This window comes from Pseudophryne corroboree (genome assembly GCF_028390025.1).
Source record: "Pseudophryne corroboree isolate aPseCor3 chromosome 3 unlocalized genomic scaffold, aPseCor3.hap2 SUPER_3_unloc_1, whole genome shotgun sequence".
In the NCBI taxonomy this organism is placed as follows: domain Eukaryota; kingdom Metazoa; phylum Chordata; class Amphibia; order Anura; family Myobatrachidae; genus Pseudophryne; species Pseudophryne corroboree.
The window spans coordinates 1,368,209-1,393,296 of record NW_026967493.1 but is presented as its reverse complement, the minus strand read 5'-3'; the positions used below and the strand labels follow the sequence as shown (position 1 = coordinate 1,393,296).

The window sequence follows — 25,088 nt, the reverse complement described above, 5'->3', positions numbered from 1 at the left end:
GTAGGTACATATATGATATGTTTTTCATTTGGGATGGGGATTTAAATTCTACCACTTTATTTTTGTATCACATTAATACTAAGTTATTTGGACTTAAATTCACAAGCACGGTACACCCATTTAATATCACCTTCTTGGATTTTGCTATCTCCATCAGGGCTAACAGAATAGTAAGCTCCACTTTTAAAAAAGGAGGTTGACTGCAATCATTTCTTGAACTATCACAGTTGTCCCCATCATCCTTGATTAAAAAACATGCCTAAGTGTCAGTATCTTCGTATATGACGGAATTGTTCCGGGTTGGAACAGTTTGATTTAAAGCAGGTGGACTCACTGCCTCTTTTGGCACACAAGGCTATCCAGATGAGATCTTAACCACAGCCTATGATATAGCAAGGAATATTGATCGAGAATCTCTTCTATTTACATAAAAAAAAGAAACAACCACTAGGGCCCCCAATTGAACACAACCCCAAATTCATAACTAAGTTTAATTCCTTCTCAAATTAAACAAATTCTATCATTAAGAAGAATTATCAGATACTTAAAACAGATAAGGTTGATGAACCAAGGATAATTAAAAAAAAAAAGCTATGAACTTACATCGTTATCTAGCATAGAGTCCCTTTAGTTCTAATATGATACAAACAACCAAGTCTTTGACATGACTCGATGAGCTCAACAATAGGAAAGGTAACTATAAATGTGATAAACTTGGATGTGAAACATGCAAACATAATGGATAAGAGTATTCACTGCAGATCACATTCCATGGGGACTATGGGGGTAATTCAGATCTGACAGCTGCTGTGCCTCTTCCTGTCAATCACCTTGCGAACGCCCGTCTTGACAAAGACCCTCTGGGGGGGGAAATGGCAACTTTGATGACTTGATAATAAAGTATTAAGGCAATTTTTGCCCAATCCCGTCGCTGACCGGCAATGCCAATTGTTGTTGTCCGAAATGCCTGCGAATTGTGCGCAGTTAGGACTATCTTCATTGATGGACACCTGTCTTACCTTATGATGAAACCGCTCCTATAGCTACAAGCCATCATCGCTGCTTAACACCACTTAGAACCAATTCATTTGGGCAGCTAATCACAGAGGCGGCTTTACACATTGCCTCACTAGTTGTGTTCTCTCCTCCGCTGCTGGCTAATAAGGACAGCAGCCTTCACCAACGCCGCACCAAGGGTTCATCAGGTGGACATCATTGGACACTAGGGCCAACTGCAGAGACCACTCACAGGGCCGTACGAGTCGCATTCTCCCTCCCTTACCCCCATTGCCGGCTAATAAACACTCCAGCCTCCACCAACGCTGCACCGAGGGTCCACCGGACGGACATCATTGGACATCAGGGGTGAGCAGATTATTACTAGGGGTCGAGCATGACGCGCAATTGGGCGCTATAAGAACTGCACTACTGACTAATTCTCCTTCTAACTTGGAGCGCTGTGATACAAGTGTGTAACTGTGATTTTTACATGTCTCCACACTAAGCTGCTTCGGCATTATTCATCTAGTAGCATAAGTATATCGGCTCCACTGACTTATCAATAAGTGGTTTTTACGGTGATTATCTTTTATATTTTTTATGTGCATCTCTTAATTGATGTTTTAATATTAAATGCTATATATTTAATGGCGCACCCTCTACAATTGTTTTGTTTGACAGTACGCTTGGTGGCAGTAGGTGTAGGTAGTGGTACCTGGCCCTGCAATATATTATGGAACGAAGCTGAAGACTCTGGGGGTCAGTTGTCAGCAAACCCAAAAAAGTTAGCAGTTGGGCAAAATCATGCTGCACTGCAGGTGGGGCAGATATAACATGTGCAGAGAGAGTTAGATTTGGGTGGGGTGTGTTCAAACTGAAATCTGAATTGCATTGTAGAAATAAAGTAGCCAGTATTTACCCTGCACAGAAACTATATAACCCACCCAAATCTAACTCTCTCTGCACAGGTTACATTTGCCCCACCTGCAGCGCAGCATGGTTTTGCCTATTTGCTAATTTCTCTGGTGTGCTAACAACTCTGAATAACCTCCTCTGTACGGAGGTAGAAAACATGTCCATCCAGGGAGGAGGGAAAGGTGGGACTGGAATGGGCTGATAAACAGGCTGCAATTGCTGTGGGAGACCCATAGGGGAAATCACATACTGAGCTGTAATATGGTCAACAATTTTAGCCAACATGTTAGAAAATGGAGGTCCAATGAGGCTCCTGTGCTGGCACGAGGGGAGCTATCGGGCCGGGGGGGGGCACACACAAGAGGTGCATTGACGGTCTTGTACTAAATCCTGAGGCAATACCTCAGCTGAACAGGTCCTACAGGACACTAGGGTAAAACCCCAGTCTGTTAAGCTGCCTTGCCTTTGTTAGATGTAACTGCAAGGAGTGTACACACACAATATGGTAATGTGCACGGTGTAACTGATAACAGTATGTGACAAGAAGTATACACTAATACAATAAAGTATAATGTGGGCAAAGTAAACCCTATACACACCAGTATCTAAGGGTTACTATAGAAAGAAAGGTACAGGGAAAGCAATATAATGTACAGAGAGTAAAGTACAGATAGCAGAACTAGCATAAGTCACATACAATGCAGATAATACAATGTAACTGCAGTGGCACTGTTAGAGGTAGAGGTATACAGGGAGACCAAACCCAGCGTTCCCGGAGACCTGCAGTGCTCTTGCAATGGCTGCACAGCGTCTCTGTGAGGAAGGAGGGTGAGGAAGGAGCAGCCCAGGGTGGGAAGACCTCAGCGGAATGGCGACCTAGACTAGGGGAAGGGGCAGCTGAAGAAGTGCTGCCTCCCCTTTGCCAATACCCACCACCGGTTTCCTGGCCATAATAAAGCTTTTCTTAGCGCCAGTAATACACGTGACCTGGTGGCCTAGTGAAGCCCAAGGCTCGCCATGGTCTGAGTCCACGTCAGCACCGTCGGTCCATCTACCGGAACTGGAGGAATTGTACTGCCACGATCATGAGTCCAGCAAGCTGGAACCTGCCTTACCTGTCCCCCAGAGTCCCTTTGCTGTCCTGGGTGCCTCTACTAGCGGAAGGCTGCAGGGTCCCACCAAAATCCCCAAGCCGTGGCTGGTGTCACGGCGCCAGTGGGGGTAATGCAGCGCTGGCATCCAAGGGACAACCTAGCACTGCTTGCTCATGTGAAAACCCCCAAAAAACAAGATTTTACTTACCGGTAAATCTATTTCTCGTAGTCCGTAGTGGACGCTGGAGACTCTGTAAGGACCATGGGAAATAGACGGGCTCCGCAGGTGACAGGGCACTTTAAGAAATAATTTAGAGATTCTGGTGTGGTCTGGCTCCTCCCTCTATGTCCCTCCTCCAGACCTCAGTTAGAGAAACTGTGCCCGGAAGAGCTGACAGTACAAGGAAAGGATTTTGGTAATCCAGGGCAAGATACATACCAGCCACACCAATCACACCGTATAACTTGTGATAAACTTACTGTTAACTGGGTATGAACAACAGAGCATCAGTTCAACCCTGATGCATCTATAACATAACCCTTATTTAAGCAACAACTATATACAAGCATTGCAGAAGAAGTCCGCACTTGGGACAGGCACCCAGCATCCACTATGGACTACGAGAAATAGATTTACCGGTAAGTAAAATCTTATTTTCTCTAACGTCCTAGTGGATGCTGGGGACTCCGTAAGGACCATAGGGATTATACCAAAGCTCCCAAACGGGCGGGAGAGTGCGGATGACTCTGCAGCACCGAATGAGAGAACTCCAGGTCCTCCTCAGCCAGGGTATCAAACTTATAGAACTTTGCAAAAGTGTTTGAACCTGACCAAGTAGCCGCTCGGCACAGCTGTAAGGCCGAGACCCCTCGGGCAGCCGCCCAAGAAGAGCCCAGCTTCCTAGTGGAATGGGCCTTAACTGATTTTGGCAGCGGCAATCCAGACGCAGAATGAGCCTGCTTAATCGTGTTACAGATCCAGCGAGCAATAGTTTGCTTTTATGCAGGAGCACCAAGCTTGTTGGACGCATACAGGACAAACAAGGACTCTGTTTTCCGGACTCTAGCCGTTCTGGCTAAATAAACCTTCAAAGCCCTGACCACATCACGCAACTCGGAATCCTCCAAGTCAGTAGTAGCCACAGGCACCACAATAGGTTGGTTTATATGAAAGGATGAAACCACTTTCGGCAGGAATTGTGGACGGGTCCTCAATTCTGCTCTATCCGCATGGAAAACCAGATAGGGGCTTTTATGTGACAAAGCCGCCAATTCTGACACACGCCTAGCCGAAGCCAAGGCTAGAAGTATGACCACCTTCCACGTGAGATATTTCAATTCCACCGTTTTGAGTGGTTCAAACCAGTGGGATTTCAGGAAACTCAACACCACGTTAAGATCCCAAAGTGCCACTGGAGGCACAAAAGGGGGCTGAATATGCAGCACTCCCTTACAAACGTCTGAACTTCAGGTAGAGAAGCCAGCTCTTTTTGAAAGAAAATGGATAGGGCCGAAATCTGGACCTTAATGGAACCCAATTTTAGGCCCAAAGTCACTCCTGACTGTAGGAAGTGAAGGAAACGGCCCAGCTGGAATTCCTCCGTAGGGGCATTCCTGGCCTCACACCACGCAACATATTTTCGCCATATACGGTGATAATGTTGAGCTGTCTCTTCCTTCCTAGCCATTATCAGCGTAGGAATAACCTCATCCGGAATGCCTTTCTCTGCTAGGATCCGGCGTTCAACCGCCATGCCGTCAAACGCAGCCGCGGTAAGTCTTGGAACAGACAGGGCCCCTGTTGCAACAAGTTCTGTCTTAGAGGCAGAGGCCACCGGTCCTCTGTGAGCATTTCTTGCAGATCTGGATACCAAGTCCTTCTTGGCCAATCCGGAACAATGAGTATTGTTCTCACTCCTCTTCTTCTTATGATTCTCAGCACCTTGGGTATGAGAGGAAGAGGAGGAAATACATAGCCCGACTGGAACACCCACGGTGTCACCAGGGCGTCCACAGCTATCGCCTGAGGGTCTCTTGACCTGGCGCAATACCTCTGTAGCTTTTTGTTGAGGCGGGATGCAATCATGTCCACCTGTGGCAGTTCCCACCGCCTTGCAATCTGCGTGAACACTTCTTGATGAAGTCCCCACTCTCCCGGGTGGAGGTCGTGCCTGCTGAGGAAGTCTGCTTCCCAGTTGTCCACTCCCGGGATGAACACTGCTGACAGTGTGCTTATGTGATTCTCCGCCCAGCGAAGAATTCTGGTGGCTTCCGCCATCGCCACCCTGCTCCTTGTGCCGCCTTGTCGGTTTACATGAGCCACAGCAGTGATGTTGTCTGACTGAATCAGAACCGGTTGGTTGCGAAGCAGGGTCTCTGCTTGACGTAGGGCGATATATATGGCCCTTAGTTCCAGGATGTTGATGTGAAGGCAAGTCTCCTGACTTGACCACAGACCTTGGAAATTTCTTCCCTGTGTGACTGCTCCCCACCCTCAGAGGCTTGCATCCGTGGTCACCAGGACCCAGTCCTGAATGCCGAATCTGCGGCCCTCGAGAAGGTGAGCACTCTGCAGCCACCTGAGGAGAGACACCCTGGCCCTGGGGGATAGGGTGACTAACCGATGTATCTGAAGATGTGTCATGAGTTCCTGAGCTTTCTCTATCGGGAGATAAACCCTTTTCTGGTCTGTGTCCAGAATCATGCCCAGGAAAGGCAGACGAGTCGTAGGAATCAACTGCGAATTTGGAATATTGAGAATCCAGCCGTGTTGCCATAACACTTCCAGAGAACGTGCTACGCTGATCAGCAACTGCTCTCTTGACCTCGCTTTTATGAGGAGACCGTCCCAGTATGGGATAATTGTGACCCCTTGCTTCCGCAGGAGTACCATCATTTCCGCCATTACCTTGGTAAATATTCCTCGGAGCCGTGGAGAGACCAAACGGCAACGTCTGAAATTGGTAATGACAATCCTGTACCACAAATCTGAGGTACGCCTGATGAGGTGGATAAATGGGGACATGAAGGTATGCATCCTTTATGTCCAGAGACACCATAAAATCCCCCCCTTCTAGGCTTGCGATGACCGCTCTCAGCGATTCCATCTTGAACCGGAACCTTTTCAGGTACATGTTCAGGGATTTTAAATTCAATATGGGTCTGACCGAACCGTCCGGTTTCGGTACTACAAACATGGTCGAATAATAACCCCTTCCTTGTTGAAGGAGAGGAACCTTGACCACCACCTGTTGAAGATACAATTTGTGAATTGCAGTTAACACTATTTCCCTCTCGTGGGGGGAAGCCGGCAGGGCCGTCGGTGAAGGGGCATCTCCTCGAAGTCCAGCTTGTATCCCTGAGACACAATATCTATTGCCCAGGGATCCAACAGGGAGTGAACCCACTTGTGGCTGAAATTTCGAAGACGTGCCCCCACCGGGCCTAGCTCCGCCTGTGGAGCCCCAGCGACATGCAGTGGATTTTGTAGAGGCCGGGGAGGACTTCTGTTCCTGGGAACTAGCTGTGTTGTGCAGCTTCTTTCCTCTGCCCCTGCCTCTGGCAAGAAAGGAAGCACCACGGACTTTCTTGTTTCTTTGTGATCGAAAGGCTGCATTTGATAATGTCGTGCTTTTCTAGGCTGTGCAGGAATATAAGGCAAAAGATCAGAATTACCAGCTATAGCTGTGGAGACCAGGTCCGAGATCCCTTCTCCACACAATCCTCAGCCTTCCATATGCCTCTTAAGTCGGCATCACATGTCCATTGCATATTCTACAGGACACGTCAAGCAGAAATCGACATAGCGTTGACTCTAGAACCCAGTAGACTAATGTCTCTTTGGGCATGTTTTATATATATATATATATATATATATATATCTCTATCTATCTATCTAAGACAGCATCTTTTATATATATATATATATATATATATATATATAAACAGGCAAAAAAGGCTGCGGCACTCAGAGACTTGATGCAAAATTCTTAGTGTATTAAAACGAACATCTGAAATCCAACGTTTCGGGGTTGGCACACCCCTTTGTCAAGGAGAAACAGCAATTTGGATTTCAGATGTTCGTTTTAATACACTAAGAATTTTGCATCAAGTCTCTGAGTGCCGCAGCCTTTTTTGCCTGTTTATACACAACATGTTTCCTGGAGGCACCGGAGCATCTGTATATTGAAGGAGGAGTGCCGGTCCACACATTGCCCATATATATATATATATACACACACACACACACACACACACACACACACACACACACATATATATATATATATATTTTTTTTTTACATATATATATATCCAGAAAAAGTACAGGCACTCACCACTTCCTTGAAAATAGAGAAATTTATTGCCACTCACAGGTATGTCTCACATAGAGACGGTCAGCATGTCAGCATATCGTGTCGACGTTTCGGCTCCATTCGAGCCTTTTTCAAGACAGAGAAAATCACAACAGGTGTATACCCAGCAGCCCATACCACACACTGCACCCTGGATCACTTATGTAGCAAAGACACCACACAAATCCCGCCCCTCAATTAACCAACCGGAACTGACCATACTGATCAATGCACATTCACAAATACCTGTTGGACTATACAGCCATCGACTGGGTCAATTAAATAGAATTGCCATGCGTGAATAAAAATGTGGGGAAAATATAACACAAACACGGCTAATCGCGGCAAATTGCCGCGATGCCGGAAATGGCGTGCGTTCCACTGGCAGTGGTAGTCTAATGTTGTTCTATCTACGCAGGGGTCTGGTAACGTGCAGTTACTGCTGTATCCCTACATGTGTTACAGTTAGGCTGCCTAGCGACGGCTGGCAGCCGTCCTATCTAGCTCTGGTATTCCGGTCATGTGGTTGCGCTCCACGGCGGTGGAGCGCACAGCGTTTCCGGAAGTACGCTAGTCAGGTGTGCGTTCCACGGCCAGTGGAACGCACGCCATTTCCGGCATCGCGGCAATTTGCCGCGATTAGCCGTGTTTGTGTTATATTTTCCCCATATTTTTATTCACGCATGGCAATTCTATTTAATTGACCCAGTCGATGTCTGTATAGTCCAACAGGTATTTGTGAATGTGCATTGATCAGTATGGTCAGTTCCTGTTGGTTAATTGAGGGGCGGGATTTGTGTGGTGTCTTTGCTACATAAGTGATCCAGGGTGCAGTGTGTGGTATGGGCTGCTGGGTATACACCTGTTGTGATTTTCTCTGTCTTGAAAAAGGCTCGAATGGAGCCGAAACGTCGACACGATATGCTGACATGCTGACCGTTTCTATGTGAGACATACCTGTGAGTGGCAATAAATTTCTCTATTTTCAAGGAAGTGGTGAGTGCCTGTACTTTTTCTGGATATATTTTGGACTTCTCTGGAGCCCTTTATGGAGCACCGCCTATGTTGTGGACTGCAGCAGTGAGTGTGGACTTAACTGGATATATATATATATATATATATATATATATATATACATACATACATACACACACACACACACACACACACACACACACATACTAGGGTCTCAATCTCTGCTGATAAGGTACCTGTCCACGCTGCTACAGCGCTATAAACCCATGCCGACACAATCGCCGGTCTGAGTAGTGTACCAGAATGTGCTCGCTATCTGCAGGATCCCTGAGGATAGCTGTTAAGTCAGCGCTACCTTTTGGGCAAACTTGACACCCTAGGGGAAGATTCCCATCGTATCCTGGCCCTAGTGGGGAAAGGATACTCCCTGAGAATTCTTTGTGGGAAACTGCAGTCTCTTGTCTGGAGATTCCCGCTCTTTTTCCTCATGAGAGGAGGGAAATTTACCTCAGCTTTCTTCCCCTTCAACATGTGTACCCTTGTGTCAGGGACAGATGAGTCATCAGTGATATGCAAATCATCTTTTATTGCAATAATCATATATTGAATACTTTCCTGCCATTTTGGCTGTAACTTTGCATTATCGTAGTCGACACTGGAGTCAGACTCCGTGTCGATATCAGTGTCTATTATTTTGGATAGTGAGCATTGAGAGACTCTGAAGGTCTCTGCGACATAGGGACAGACATGGGTAGATTCCCTGTCTGTTCCCTAATCTTTTGTGCAATAAATTAACCTTAGCACTTAATTACACATATCCAAACAGGTGTCGGCGTTGTCGACGGAGACACCCCTCACACACATATTTGCTCCATCTCCTCCTTAGGGGAGCCTTTTACCTCAGACATGTCGACACACACGTACCGACAGACCACACATTCAGGGAATGCTCATCTAAAGACAATTCCCCCACAAGGCCCTTTGGAGAGACAGACAGAGAGTATGCCACCACACACCCCAGCGCTATTAACCCAGGAATAACACAGTAACTTAATGTTAACCCAGTAGCTGCTGTTTATATTGATTTTTGTGCCTAATTATGTGCCCCCCCTCTCTTTTTACCCTCTTCTACCGTGTATCTGCAGGGGAAAGGCTGGGGAGCTTCCTCTCAGCAGTGCTGTGGAGAAAAAACATGGCGCTGGTGAGTGCTGAGGAAGAAGCCCCGACCCCTCGACGGCAGGCTTCTGTCCCGCTTAAATATAAATTTTCTTGGTGGGGGCTCCTACATATATACAGTGCCCAACTGTATATATGATCACTTTTGCCAAAAAGAGGTCCAAATGCTGCCCAGGGCGCGCGCATCCCCCCTCCCCCAAACCCCCCTGCGCCCTTACAGTGACCGGAGTATGTGAGGTGTGTGGGAGCAATTGCGCACAGCTGCAGTGCTGTGCGTTACCTCAGTGAAGACTGGAGTCTTCTGCCGCCGATTTCGAAGTCTTCTTGCTTCTCATGCTCACCCGGCTTCTGTCTTCCGGCTCTGCGAGGGGGACGGCGGCGCGGCTCTGGGATCGGACAACGAGGGTGAGATCCTGTGTACGATCCCTCTGGAGCTAATGGTGTCCAGTAGCCTAAGAAGCAGGACCTAGGTTCAGAGAGTAGGGCTGCTTCTCTCCCCTCTGTCCCACGATGCAGGGAGTCTGTTGCCAGCAGAGCTCTCTGAAAATAAAAAACCTAACAAAATACTTTCTTACAGCAAGCTCAGGAGAGCTCACTGAATAGGACCCAGCTCGTCCAGGCACAGATTCAAACTGAGGTCTGGAGGAGGGACATAGAGGGAGGAGCCAGAGCACACCAGAATCTAAATTCTTTCTTAAAGTGCCCATGTCTCCTGCGGAGCCCGTCTATTCCCCATGGTCCTTACGGAGTCCCCAGCATCCACTAGGACGTTAGAGAAATTAATGTTAAAAGTAAAAAACTTGCAAGTGGAGCCCCACTGTTATACCGGTGACCAGCTCCTGCTGGCACAAAACAAAAAACTAAAGAACCTGAGCTGTGGGTGGGGTATTAGGGGATAGGGATCCAGTGCATCCTGGGAGCATGAAAAGCTTTGCTGTCCAGTGCCTGTCATAGTCTCCACCAGCATACCCCAAGGTATCCCTGTGGAGAATATGGACCCTGAAGAAGAAAAGAAGTGACACCCATGTGAAAACAGTGACCCTTTTAGTGCATACAAGGTTGGCACAGTAGTACAAGTGATGTGTACCAGCATGGGGCCAGACATTCCTAGGTCTGCTAACTATAGAAGTATTCAACAAGCAGGATCATTTATATACACACAGCAAGACTGGATTTCACCCGACTAGTTTTCCCATAATCTGTACTATACACTTCACTATCAGGATAGGATACTGTGACCTCACAGCTGACCAATAAATTACACATCCATAGCGTACATAATATAGCATGTAATACCAGAGGCAGAGGTACTGCTAGAACACAGTGACATGATGTGAGGAGGAGAGGAGTATAAATAAGATTTTACTCACCGGTAAATCTATTTCTCGTAGTCCGTAGTGGATGCTGGGAACTCCGTAAGGACCATGGGGAATAGACGGGCTCCGCAGGAGACTGGGCACTCTAAAAGAAAGATTAGGTGCTATCTGGTGTGCACTGGCTCCTCCCTCTATGCCCCTCCTCCAGACCTCAGTTAGGATACTGTGCCCGGAAGAGCGGACACAATAAGGAAGGATTTTGAATCCCGGGTAAGACTCATACCAGCCACACCAATCACACCGTATAACTCGTGATACTATACCCAGTTAACAGTATGAAATATAACTGAGCCTCTCAACAGATGGATCAACAATAACCCTTAGTTAGGCAATAACTATATACAAGTATTGCAGACAATCCGCACTTGGGATGGGCGCCCAGCATCCACTACGGACTACGAGAAATAGATTTACTGGTGAGTAAAATTTTATTTTCTCTGACGTCCTAGTGGATGCTGGGAACTCCGTAAGGACCATGGGGATTATACCAAAGCTCCCAAACAGGCGGGAGAGTGCGGATGACTCTGCAGCACCGAATGAGAGAACTCAAGGTCCTCCTCAGCCAGGGTATCAAATTTGTAGAATTTAGCAAACGTGTTTGCCCCTGACCAAGTTGCAGCTCGGCAAAGTTGCAAAGCAGAGACCCCCCGGGCAGCCGCCCAAGATGAGCCCACTTTCCTCGTGGAATGGGCTTTTACTGATTTATGATGCGGCAATCCAGCCGCAGAATGCGCCAGCTGAATTGTGCTACAAATTCAGCGAGCAATAGTCTGCTTAGAAGCAGGAGCACTATTTTGTTGGGTACCTACAGGATAAAAAGCGAGTCAGTTTTCCTGACTCCAGCCGTCCTGGAAATATACATTTTTAAGGCCCTGACTACGTCCAGTAACTTGGAATCTTCCAAGTCCCTAGTAGCCGTAGGCACTACAATAGGTTGGTTCAAGTGAAAAGCTGATACCACCTTAGGGAGAAACTGGGGACGAGTCCTCAATTCTGCCCTATCCATATGGAAAATCAGATAAGGGCTTTTACATGACAAAGCCGCCAATTCTGACACACGCCTGGCTGAAGCCAAGGCCAATAACATGACCACTTTCCACGTGAGATATTTCAAATCCACAGTTTTAAGTGGCTCAAACCAATGTGATTTTAGGAAACTCAACACCACGTTGAGATCCCAAGGTGCCACAGGAGGCACAAAAGGGGGCTGAATATGTAGCACTCCCTTTACAAATGTCTGAACTTCAGGCAGTGAAGCCAGTTCTTCTGGAAGAAAATCGACAGAGCCAAAATCTGGACATAGTGGAACCCAATTTTAGGCCCATAGTCACTCCCGACTGTAGGAAGTGCAGAAAACGACCCAGCTGAAATTCCTCTGTTGGGGCCTTCCTGGCCTCACACCACGCAACATATTTTCGCCAAATACGGTGATAATGGTTTGCGGTTACTTCTTTCCTGGCTTTATCAGCGTAGGAATGACTTCCTCTGGAATGCCCTTTTCCTTTAGGATCCGGAATTCAACCGCCATGCCGTCAAACGCAGCCGCGGTAAGTCTTGGAACAGACAGGGCCCCTGCTGTAGCAGATCCTGTCTGAGCGGTAGAGGCCATGGGTCCTCTGATATCATTTCTTGAAGTTCTGGGTACCAAGCTCTTCTTGGCCAATCCGGAACCACGAGTATCGTTCTTACTCCTCGTTTTCTTATTATTCTCAGTACCTTTGGTATGAGAGGCAGAGGAGGGAATACATAAACCGACTGGTACACCCACGGTGTCACTAGAGCATCCACAGCTATTGCCTGAGGGTCCCTTGACCTGGCGCAATATCTAGTTTTTTGTTTAGGCGGGACGCCATCATGTCCACCTGTGGCCTTTCCCAACAATTTACCAACAGTTGGAAGACTTCTGGATGAAGTCCCCACTCTCCCGGGTGTAGGTGGTGTCTGCTGAGGAAGTCTGCTTCACAGTTGTCCACTCCCGGAATGAACACTGCTGACAGTGCTAGTACGTGATTTTCCGCCCATCGGAGAATCCTTGTGGCTTCTGCCATCGCCATCCTGCTTCTTGTGCCGCCCTGTCGGTTTACATGGGCGACTGCCGTGATGTTGTCCGATTGGATCAGTACCGGCTGGTTTTGAAGCAGAGGCCTTGCCAGACTTAGGGCATTGTAAATGGCCCTCAGTTCCAGAATATTTATGTGTAGGGACGACTCCTGACTTGACCAAAGTCCTTGGAAATTTCTTCCCTGTGTGACTGCCCCCCAGCCTCGAAGGCTGGCATCCGTGGTTACCAGGACCCAGTCCTGTATGCCGAATCTGCGGCCCTCTTGAAGATGAGCACTCTGCAGCCACCACAGTAGAGATACCCTGGTCCTTGGAGACAGGGTTATCAGCCGATGCATCTGAAGATGCGATCCCGACCACTTGTCCAAGAGGTCCCACTGAAAGGTTCTTGCATGGAACCTGCCGAATGGAATTGCTTCGTAAGAAGCTACCATTTTTCCCAGGACTCGTGTGCAGTGATGCACCGATACCTGTTTTGGTTTCAGGAGGTCTCTGACTAGAGATGACAGCTCCTTGGCTTTCTCCTGCGGGAGAAACACTTTTTTCTGTTCTGTGTCCAGAACCATCCCCAGGAACAGTAGGCGTGTGGTAGGAACCAGCTCTGACTTTGGAATGTTTAGTGCTGTTGTAGCACTTCCCGAGATAGTGCTACTCCGACCAACAACTGCTCCTTGGACCTCGCCTTTATAAGGAGATCGTCCAAGTACGGGATAATTAAAACTCCCTGTTTTCGAAGGAGTATCATCATTTCTGCCATTACCTTGGTAAAGACCCTCGGTGCCGTGGACAGTCCAAACGGCAGTGTTTGGAATTGGTAATGGCAATCCTGTACCACAAATCTGAGGTACTCCTGGTGAGGATGGTAAATGGGGACATGTAGGTAAGCATCCTTGATGTCCAGGGATACCATGTAATCCCCCTCCTCCAGGCTTGCAATAACCGCCCTGAGAGATTCCATCTTGAACTTGAATTTTTTTATGTATGTGTTCAAGGATTTCAAATTTAAAATGGGTCTCACCGAACCGTCCGGTTTCGGTACCACAAACATTGTGGAATAGTAACCCCGTCCTTGTTGAAGTAGGGGCACCTTGACTATCACCTGCTGGGAATACAGCTTGTGAATTTGCCTCTAGCACAGCCTCCCTGCCTGAGGGAGTTGTCGGCAAGGCAGATTTGAGGAAACGGCGGGGGGGAGACGCCTCGAATTCCAGCTTGTACCCCTGAGATACTACTTGAAGGATCCAGGGATCCACCTGTGAGCGAGCCCACTGATCGCTGAAATTTTTGAGGCGGCCCCCCACCGTACCTGGCTACGCCTGTGGAGCGGGGGAAGAATTTTGATTCTGGGAACTGGCTGACTGGTGCAGCTTTTTCCCTCTTCCCTCGTCTCTGTGCAGAAAGGAAGCGCCTTTGACCCGCTTGCTTTTCTGACGCCGAAAGGACTGTACCTGATAATACAGTGCTTTCTTAGGCTGTGAGGAAACCTGAGGTAAAAAATTTTCTTCCCAGCTGTTGCTGTGGATACGAGGTCCCAGAGACCATCCCCAAACAATTCCTCACCCTTATAAGGCAGAATCTCTATGTGCCTTTTAAAGTCAGCATCACATGTCCAGTGTCGGGTCTCTAATACCCTCCTGACAGAATGGACATTGCATTAATTCTGGATGCCAGCCGGCAAAATATCCCTCTGTGCATCCCTCATAGACAACGCTGCAGCAGCACTATCTGCAGGTCTCAGTCTAGTACCTGAGTGTGTAAATACAGACTTCAGGATAGCCTCCTGCTTTTTATCAGCAGATACCTTCAAAGTGGCCATATCCTAAGACGGCAGTGCCACCTTTTTTGACAAACGTGTGAGCGCCTTATCCACCCTAGGGGATATCTCCCAGCGTAATTTATCCTCTGGCGGGAAAGGGTATGCCATCAGTAACTTTTTAGAAATTACCAGTTTCTTATCGGGGGGAACCCACGCTTTTTCACACTTCATTCACTCATTTGATGGGGGAACAAAACACTGCCTGCTTTTTCTCCCCAAACATAAAACCCTTTTTTAGTGGTACTTGGGTTAATGTCAGAAATGTGTAACACATTTTTTATTGCCGGGATCATGTAACGGATGTTCCTAGTGGATTGTGTATATGTCTCAACCTCGTCGATACTGGAGTCAGACTCCGTGTCGACATCTGTGTCTGCCATCTGAGGGAGCGGGCGTTTTTGAGCCCCTGATGGCCTTTGAGACGCCTGGGCAGGCGCGGGCTGAGAAGCCGGCTGTCCCACAGCTGTTACGTCATCCAGCCTTTTATGTAAGGAGTTGACACTGTCGGTTTATACCTTCCACCTATCCATCCACTCTGGTGTCGGCCCCACAGGGGGCAACATCACATTTATCGGCATCTGCTCTGCCACCACATAAGCCTCCTCATCAAACGTACCGACACACCGCACACACACAGGGAATGCTCTGACTGAGGACCGGACCCCACAAAGCCCTTTGGGGAGACAGAGAGAGAGTATGCCAGCACACAACAGAGCGCTATATAATGTAGGGATTAACACTATAGAGAGTGAATTTTTTCCAATAGCTGCTTGTATATACAATATTGCGCCTAAATTTAGTGCCCCCCCCTCTCTTTTTAACCCTTTGAGCCTGAAAACTACAGGGGAGAGCCTGGGGAGCTGTCTTCCAGCTGCACTGTGAAGAGAAAATGGCGCCAGTGTGCTGAGGGAGATAGCTCCGCCCCTTTTTCGCAGACTTTTCTCCCGCTTTTTTTATGGATTCTGGCAGGGGTATTTAACACATATATAGCCTCTGGGGCTATATATTGTGATTATTTTGCCAGCCAAGGTGTTTTTATTGCTGCTCAGGGTGCCCCCCCACAGCGCCCTGCACCCATCAGTGACCGGAGTGTGAGGTGTACATGAGGAGCAATGGCGCACAGCTGCAGTGCTGTGCGCTACCTTGGTGAAGACTGAAGTCTTCTGCCGCCGATTTTCCGGACCATCTTCGTGCTTCTGGCTCTGTAAGGGGGACGGCGGCGCGGCTCCGGGAACGAACACCAAGGACGGGTCCTGCGGTCGATCCCTCTGGAGCTAATGGTGTCCAGTAGCCTAAGAAGCCCAAGCTAGCTGCAAGCAGGTAGGTTCGCTTCTTCTCCCCTTAGTCCCTCGATGCAGTGAGCCTGTTGCCAGCAGGTCTCACTGTAAAATAAAAAACCTAAAATAAACTTTCTTTCTAGGAGCTCAGGAGAGCCCCTAGTGTGCATCCAGCTCGGCCGGGCACAGAAATCTAACGGAGGTCTGGAGGAGGGTCATAGTGGGAGGAGCCAGTGCACACCAGATAGTACCTAATCTTTCTTTTAGAGTGCCCAGTCTCCTGCGGAGCCCGTCTATTCCCCATGGTCCTTACGGAGTTCCCAGCATCCACTAGGACGTCAGAGAAATAGGGGCTAATGGCTCCTGATGTACGAGATACACCAGAGTGTGGGGAGGAGACTGGTCAGATCTTTGGGTTGGTAACACACAGTGACATGATGTGAGGGGGAGAGCAGGAGTATAATAGGGGCTGAGGACTCCTGATGTATAAGATACACCAGAGAGTGTGGGGAGGAGACTGGTCAGATCTCTGGGCTGGTAACACACAGTGACATGATGTGAGGGGGAAAGCAGGAGTATAATAGGGGCTGATGGCTCCTGATGTATGAGATATACCAGAGAGTGTGAGGAGGAGACTTGTCAGATCTCTGGGCTGGTAACACACCAGTGATCGCAAAATAGGCGCTATGGCGCGTTTTTACGCGCTACAGGCAGTGAGGGACTTAGATTTTAAAAGTGAGCGGGATCCGCAGGACGCACTGTTTTTTGCTGACCACCGCCTCACAGCCAATAGAAATCCCCAAGCCCTGCCTCACCAGCCAATAGCCGCCGGCAGCTTCTCAACATCCAATCGCTGCTGGCAGCGTCTCCCAATCCAAGCGCCACCTGAGACGTCGGTCCCTCCTCTCTACGCTGCCTCCAACCCACTGAATGTGCTGGTGGCAACCATGCGGGGTCATCACGATGACAGGGGTATGGAAGATGCAGGAGGGAGCCGAGGAGAAGGAGAGGATGGTCTTCACCACGGGCAGCCCGGTGGGTTTGCTGCAGAGAAGATGAGCTAGGGCCGAGCGGGACATGTCAGTGCGGTCGGGCACCACGACCGGAAAGTATCAAGAGGTCAGAGCGCTGCGACCTGGGGGAATGGCACTGATAAATCTTTAGTTTCACGAACGTGCGGGTGGGCCTTTCCTATATGCATTTAATAACATGGCCAATACCTGCACATTATACCTGTGAGGGCGCAGGCAGCAAAGTAGGTGCGCTTCCTGTTACGCTGCATCTTATTCCCCCAGGGTCCGTTCCACTCCCAACTACTACTGCACCCATCCTGCCCCCTGCTACCACTACTGCACCTATCCTACCCCCTGCTACCACTACTGCACCTATCTTACCCCCTACCACTACTGCACCTATCTTACCCCCTACCACTACTGCACCCATCCTGCCCACTGCTACCACCACTACTGCACCCATCCTACCCCCTGCTACCACTACTGCACCTATCTTACCCCCTGCTACCACTACTGCACCTATCCTACCACTACTGCACCCATCCTGCCCCCTGCTACCACTACTGCACCTATCTTACCCCCTGCTACCACTACTGCACCTATCCTACCCCCTGCTACCACTACTGCACCTATCTTACCCCCTGCTACCACTACTGCACCTATCTTACCCCCTGCTACCACTACTGCACCTATCCTACCACTACTGCACCCATCCTGCCCCCTGCTACCACTACTGCACCTATCTTACCCCCTGCTACCACTACTGCACCTATCCTACCCCCTGCTACCACTACTGCACCTATCTTACCCCCTGCTACCACTACTGCACCTATCCTACCCCATACCACTGCTGCACCCATCCTGCCCCCTGCTACCACTACTGCTCCCATCCTGCCCCTGCTACCACTACTGCACCCATCCTGCCCCCTGCTACCACTACTGCTCCCATCCTGCCCCTGCTACCACTACTGCTCCCATCCTGCCCCTGCTACCACTACTGCACCCATCCTGCCCCCTGCTACCACTACTGCTCCCATCCTGCCCCTGCTACCACTACTGCTCCCATCCTGCCCCTGCTACCACTACTGCACCCATCCTGCCCCTGCTACCACTACTGCACCCATCCTGCCCCCTGCTACCACTACTGCACCCATCCTGACTCCTGCTACCACTACTGCACCCATCCTGCCCCCTGCTACCACTACTGCACCCATCCTGCCCCCTGCTACCACTACTGCACCTATCCTACCCCTGCTACCACTACTGCACCCATCCTGCCCCCTGCTACCACTACTGCACCTATCTTACCCCCTGCTACCACTACTGCACCTATCTTACCCCCTGCTACCACTACTACACCTATCCTACCACTACTGCACCCATCCTGACCCCTGCTACCACTACTGCACCCATCCTGACCCCTGCTACCGCTACTGCACCTATCCTACCCCTGCTACCACTACTGCACCCATCCTGCCCCCTGCTACCACTACTGCACCTATCCTACCCCCTGCTACCACTACTGCACCTATCCTACCCCATACCACTGCTGCACCCATCCTGCCCCCTGCTACCACTACTGCTCCCATCCTGCCCCTGCTACCACTACTGCACCCATCCTGCCCCCTGCTACCACTACTGCACCCATCCTGCCCCTGCTACCACTACTGCTCCCATCCTGCCCCTGCTACCACTACTGCACCCATCCTGCCCCCTGCTACCACTACTGCACCCATCCTGCCCCCTGCTACCACTACTGCACCTATCCTACCCCTGCTACCACTACTGCACCCATCCTGCCCCCTGCTACCACTACTGCACCTATCCTACCACTACTGCACCCATCCTGCCCCCTGCTACCACTACTGCACCTATCCTACCCCTGCTACCACTACTGCACCCATCCTGCCCCCTGCTACCACTACTGCACCTATCCTACCCCTGCTACCACTACTGCACCCATCCTGCCCCCTGCTACCACTACTGCACCCATCCTGACCCCTGCTACCGCTACTGCACCTATCCTACCCCTGCTACCACTACTGCACCCATCCTACCACTACTGCACCCATCCTGACCCCTGCTACCACTACTGCACCCATCCTGACCCCTGCTACCGCTACTGCACCTATCCTACCCCTGCTACCACTACTGCACCTATCTTACCCCCTACCACTACTGCACCTATCTTACCCCCTACCACTACTGCACCCATCCTGCCCCCTGCTACCACTACTGCACCTATCCTGACCCCTGCTACCGCTACTGCACCTATCCTACCCCTGCTACCACTACTGCACCCATCCTGCCCCCTGCTACCACTACTGCACCCATCCTGCCCCCTACCACTACTGCACCTATCCTACCACTACTGCACCTATCCTACCCCCTGCTACCACTACTGCACCTATCCTACCCCATACCACTGCTGCACCCATCCTGCCCCCTGCTACCACTACTGCACCTATCCTACCCCTGCTACCACTACTGCACCCATCCTGCCCCCTGCTACCGCTACTGCACCTATCCTACTCCTGCTACCACTAGAGCACCTATCTTACCCCCTGCTACCACTACTGCACCTATCCTACCCCATACCACTACTGCACCCATCCTGCCCCCTGCTACCACTACTGCACCTATCCTACCCCCTGCTACCACTACTGCACCTATCTTACCCCCTACCACTACTGCACCTATCCTACCCCCTGCTACCACTACTGCACCTATCCTACCCCCTACCACTACTGCACCCATCCTGCCCCCTGCTACCACTACTGCACCCATCCTGCCCCCTGCTACCACTACTGCACCTATCTTACCCCCTGCTACCACTACTGCACCTATCTTACCCCCTGCTACCACTACTGCACCTATCCTACCCCCTACCACTACTGCACCTATCTTATCTACCACTACTACTGCACCCATCTACCACTACTACTGCACCCATCCTGCCCCCTACCACTGCTGCACCTATCTTACCCCCTTCTACCACTACAGCACCTATCCTACCCCCTACTGCACCCATCCTGTCCCCTGCTACCACCACTACTGCACCCATCCTGCCCCCTACCACTGCTGCACCTATCTTACCCTCTGCTACCACTACTGCACCCATCCTGACCACTGCTACCACTACTGCACCTATCCTACCCTCTGCTACCACTACTGCACCTATCCTACCCCCTGCTACCACTACTGCACCCATCCTGCCCCTACCACTACTGCACCCATCCTGCCCCCTACCACCACTCCTGCACCCTACCACCACTGCTCCCATCCTGCCTCCTGCTACCACTACTGCACCCATCCTGCCCCCTACCACTGCTGCACCTATCTTACCCCCTACTGCACCCATCCTGTCCCCTGCTACCACCACTACTGCACCCATCCTGCCCCCTACCACTACTGCACCCATCCTGCCCCCTACCACTACTCCACCTATCCTACCCCCTGCTACCACTACTGCACCTATCCTACCCCCTGCTACCACTACTGCACCTATCCTACCCCCTACTGCACCTATCTTATCCTCTGCTACCACTACTACTGCACCCATCCTGCCCCCTACCACTGCTGCACCTATCTTACCCCCTTCTACCACTACTGCACCTATCTTACCCCCTACCACTACTGCACCTATCTTACCCACTGCTACCACTACTGCACCTATCCTACCCCCTACCACTACTGCTCCCATCCTGCCCCCTACCACCACTGCTCCCATCCTGCCTCCTGTTACCACCACTACTGCACCCATCCTGCCCCCTACCACTGCTGCACCTATCTTACCCCCTTCTACCACTACTGCACCTATCCTACCCCCTACTGCACCCATCCTGTCCCCTGCTACCACCACTACTGCACCCATCCTGCCCCCTACCACTACTGCACCCATCCTGCCCCCTACCACTACTCCACCTATTCTACCCCCTACCACTGCTGCACCTATCTTACCCCCGCTACAAACTACTGCACCCATCCTGTCCCCTGCTACCACCACTACTGCACCCATCCTGCCCCCTACCACTACTGCACCCATCCTGCCCCCTACCACTACTCCACCTATCCTACCCCCTACCACTGCTGCACGTATCTTACCACCTGCTACCACTACGGCACCCATCCTGCCCCCTGCTACCACTACTGCACCTATCCTACCCCCTACTACTACTGCACCTATCCTACCCACCACTACTGCACCTATCCTACCCCCTACTACTACTGCACCCATCCTGCCCCCTGCTACCACTACTGCTCCCATCCTACCAATACTGCACCTATCCTACCCCCCTTCCACCTCTACTGCACCCATTCTATCCCACATACCCACACAGTGCCCATTATAAACACCCCCATACCCACACAGTGCTCAGTATTCACAATGCCCAGTATACACACCCCCATAGTGACCATCATACGCACACCCATACCACACAGCACCCATCATACGCACACCCATACCACACAGCGCCTATCATATGCACACCCCTATACCACACAGTGCCCATTATACACACTTACAATGCTCATAGCACCCTATATACCCACACAGTGGCCATCATACGCACAACCCATACCCATACAGTGCTCATTATACACCCCCCCCACAGCGCCTAGCATATGGGTACTCCATACCCACAGTGCCCATGATACATCCCCCCATACACAGTGACCAGAAAACAAACTCCCATATCCACACACAGTGCTCAGCATAGACACAACTGCCAAACCCACACAGTGCCCAGCATACGCACACACCTCGTGTTATAGCGGTAGGGCTTCAACAAGGACACAGAGAAGCTGATCTTAAAAGTTGATGGGATGCAGGAAGCACCGAATCCTGGGTACTGATGCCTCCCTACCCCTAACACTGCCTACAGCACTACCTGCACCTAACCCCCTATTTGCCCCGCAATACTGCCATAACTGCTATCTACCATGTGTGGGTGGTCTAATGCTATGTGGGGAGGCATAAGGGTAGCTCAAAAGCATACATTGCTATGGGACCCAGAAACTGTGAAGTAGGACCCCAATTTTTTTTAAGTGAGGGGTCCCCGGGACCCACAATTTTTTCTGCTCAGCGCGATCACTGCACACAGTGACATGATGTGAGGGGAGAGCAGGAGTATAATAGGGGCTGATGGCTCCTGATGTATGAGATACACCAGAGAGTGTGGGGAGGAGACTGGTCAGATCTCTGGGCTGGTAACACACAGTGACATGATGTGAGGGGGAGAGCAGGAGTATAATAGGGGCTGATGGCTCCTGATGTATGATACACACCAGAGAGTGTGGAGAGGAGACTGGTCAGATCTCTGGGATGGTAACACACAGTGACATGATGTGAGGGGAAGAGCAGGAGTATAATAGGGGCTGATGTCTCCTGATGTATGAGATACACCAGAGAGTGTGGGGAGGAGACTGGTCAGATCTCTGGGCTGGTAACACACAGTGACATGATGTGAGGGGGAGAGCAGGAGTATAATAGGGGCTGATGGCTCCTGATGTATGAGATACACCAGAGAGTGTGTGGAGAAGAATGGGCAGATCTCTGGGCTGGTAACACACAGTGACATGATGTGAGGGGGAGAGCAGGAGTATAATAGGGGCTGATGGCTCCTGATGTATAAGATACACCAGAGAGTGTGGGGAGGAGACTGGTCAGATCTCTGGGCTGGTAACACACAGTGACATGATGTGAGGGGGAGAGCAGGAGTATAATAGGGGCTGATGGCTCCTGATGTATGAGATACACCAGAGAGTGTGGAGAGGAGACTGGTCAGATCTCTGGGCTGGTAACACACAGTGGCATGATGTGAGGGGGAGAGCAGGAGTATAATAGGGGCTGATGGCTCCTGATGTATGCTACACACCAGAGAGTGTGGAGAGGAGACTGGTCAGATCTCTGGGATGGTAACACACAGTGACATGATGTGAGGGGGAGAGCAGGAGTATAATAGGGGCTGATGTCTCCTGATGTATGAGATACACCAGAGAGTGTGGGGAGGAGACTGGTCAGATCTCTGGGCTGGTAACACACAGTGACATGATGTGAGAGGGAGAGCAGGAGTATAATAGGGGCTGATGGCTCCTGATGTATAAGATACACCAGAGAGTGTGGGGAGGAGACTGGTCAGATCTCTGGGCTGGTAACACACAGTGACATGATGTGAGGGGGAGAGCAGGAGTATAATAGGGGCTGATGGCTCCTGATGTATAAGATACACCAGAGAGTGTGGGGAGGAGACTGGTCAGATCTCTGGGATGGTAACACACAGTGACATTATGTGAGGGGGAGAGCAGGAGTATAATAGGTAACCAATAGTTATAGTGAGAAAACCGTGCGCATGAAAAGCAGCTTGTCAATAACACCTCCTTGAAGGTTCCTTCACCCTTCACCCAAAACTGTGTGTACAAGATAAATAAATAGAGAGGTTACTTAACTAGCGCTTTCTCCCAAGGTATTTCTTTCTGCAGACTTTTATCCAATATCACCTCGTAGCAGAGGAAGATATACAAATGATAGAAAGAATATATAGTGAAGTAAAGTTTAATACATGAATTTTGTTACAAACAATTTTCTTAATACATTAAAACATAGGCAGCAGCCTTTTGAATGGCAGTTTGACTGATCCCCCAATGTATAGGAAAATTACCGGAGATGTTGGAACTGTAACCAGTTCAATTCAGCGTTAAAGTCCGTGGGAAAAAATTCCCGGGATGTCCCCACAGGCAAGCAGCTGTTCAGGTAAGTCCCCCTTATTTGGGGGACTCGGTGGACTACTGGCGTTTGGACTCTTCTCCAAATAAGGGGGACTTACCTGAACAGCTGCTTGCCTGTGGGGACATCCCGGGAATTTTTTCCCACGGACTTTAACGCTGAATTGAACTGGTTACAGTTCCAACATCTCCGGTAATTTTCCTATACATTGGGGGATCAGTCAAACTGCCATTCAAAAGGCTGCTGCCTATGTTTTAATGTATTAAGAAAATTGTTTGTAACAAAATTCATGTATTAAACTTTACTTCACTATATATTCTTTCTATCATTTGTATATCTTCCTCTGCTACGAGGTGATATTGGATAAAAATCTGCAGAAAGAAATACCTTGGGAGGAGTATAATAGGGGCTGATGTCTCCTGATGTATGAGATACACCAGAGAGTGTGGGGAGGAGACTGGTCAGATCTCTGGGCTGGTAACACACAGTGACATGATGTGAGGGGGAGAGCAGGAGTATAATAGGGGCTGATGGCTCCTGATGTATGAGATACACCAGAGAGTGTGGGGAGAAGACTGGTCAGATCTCTGGGCTGGTAACACATAGTGACATGAGGGGGAGAGCAGGAGTATAATAGGGGCTGATGGCTCCTGATGTATGAGATACACCAGAGTGTGGAGGGAGACTGGTCAGATCTCTGGGATGGTAACACACAGTGACATGATGTGAGGGGAAGAGCAGGAGTATAATAGGGGCTGATGGCTGCTGATGTATGAGATACACCAGAGAGTGTGGGGAGGAGACTGGTCAGATCTCTGGGCTGGTAACACACAGTGACATGATGTGAGGAGGAGAGCAGGAGTATAATAGGGGCTGATGGCTCCTGATGTATGAGATACACCAGAGTGTGGGGAGGAGACTGGTCAGATATCTGGGCTGGTAACACACAGTGACATGATGTGAGGGAGACAGCAGGAGTATAATAGGGGCTGGTGGCTCCTGATGTATGATATAGACCAGAGTGTGGGGAGGAGACTGGTCAGATCTCTGGGCTGGTAACACACAGTGACATGATGTGAGGGGGAAAGCAGGAGAATAATAAGGGCTGGTGGCTCCTGATGCATGAGATACACCTGAGTGTGGGGGGAGGAGACTGGTCAGATCTCTTGGCTGGTGACACACAGGGACATGATGATGTGAGGGGGAGAGCAGGAGTCTAGTAAGAGCTGATGGCTCCTGACTCCCCCACTGAGCAGATACATTTGCCTCATAAATCTGTACTGACAGAGGAGGGTGTAGGATAA

General features: G+C 50.0%; 2 protein-coding genes across 3 annotated transcripts in view; both read right to left on the bottom strand.

Annotated features, from left to right (window-relative positions):
* The window catches only part of LOC134983134 (zinc finger protein 271-like), a 260,373-nt gene that overhangs the window by 4,177 nt on the left and 231,108 nt on the right, over nucleotides 1-25,088 (bottom strand). The window lies entirely within an intron of this gene.
* The window catches only part of LOC134983129 (uncharacterized), an 85,819-nt gene that overhangs the window by 2,331 nt on the left and 58,400 nt on the right, over nucleotides 1-25,088 (bottom strand). The window lies entirely within an intron of this gene.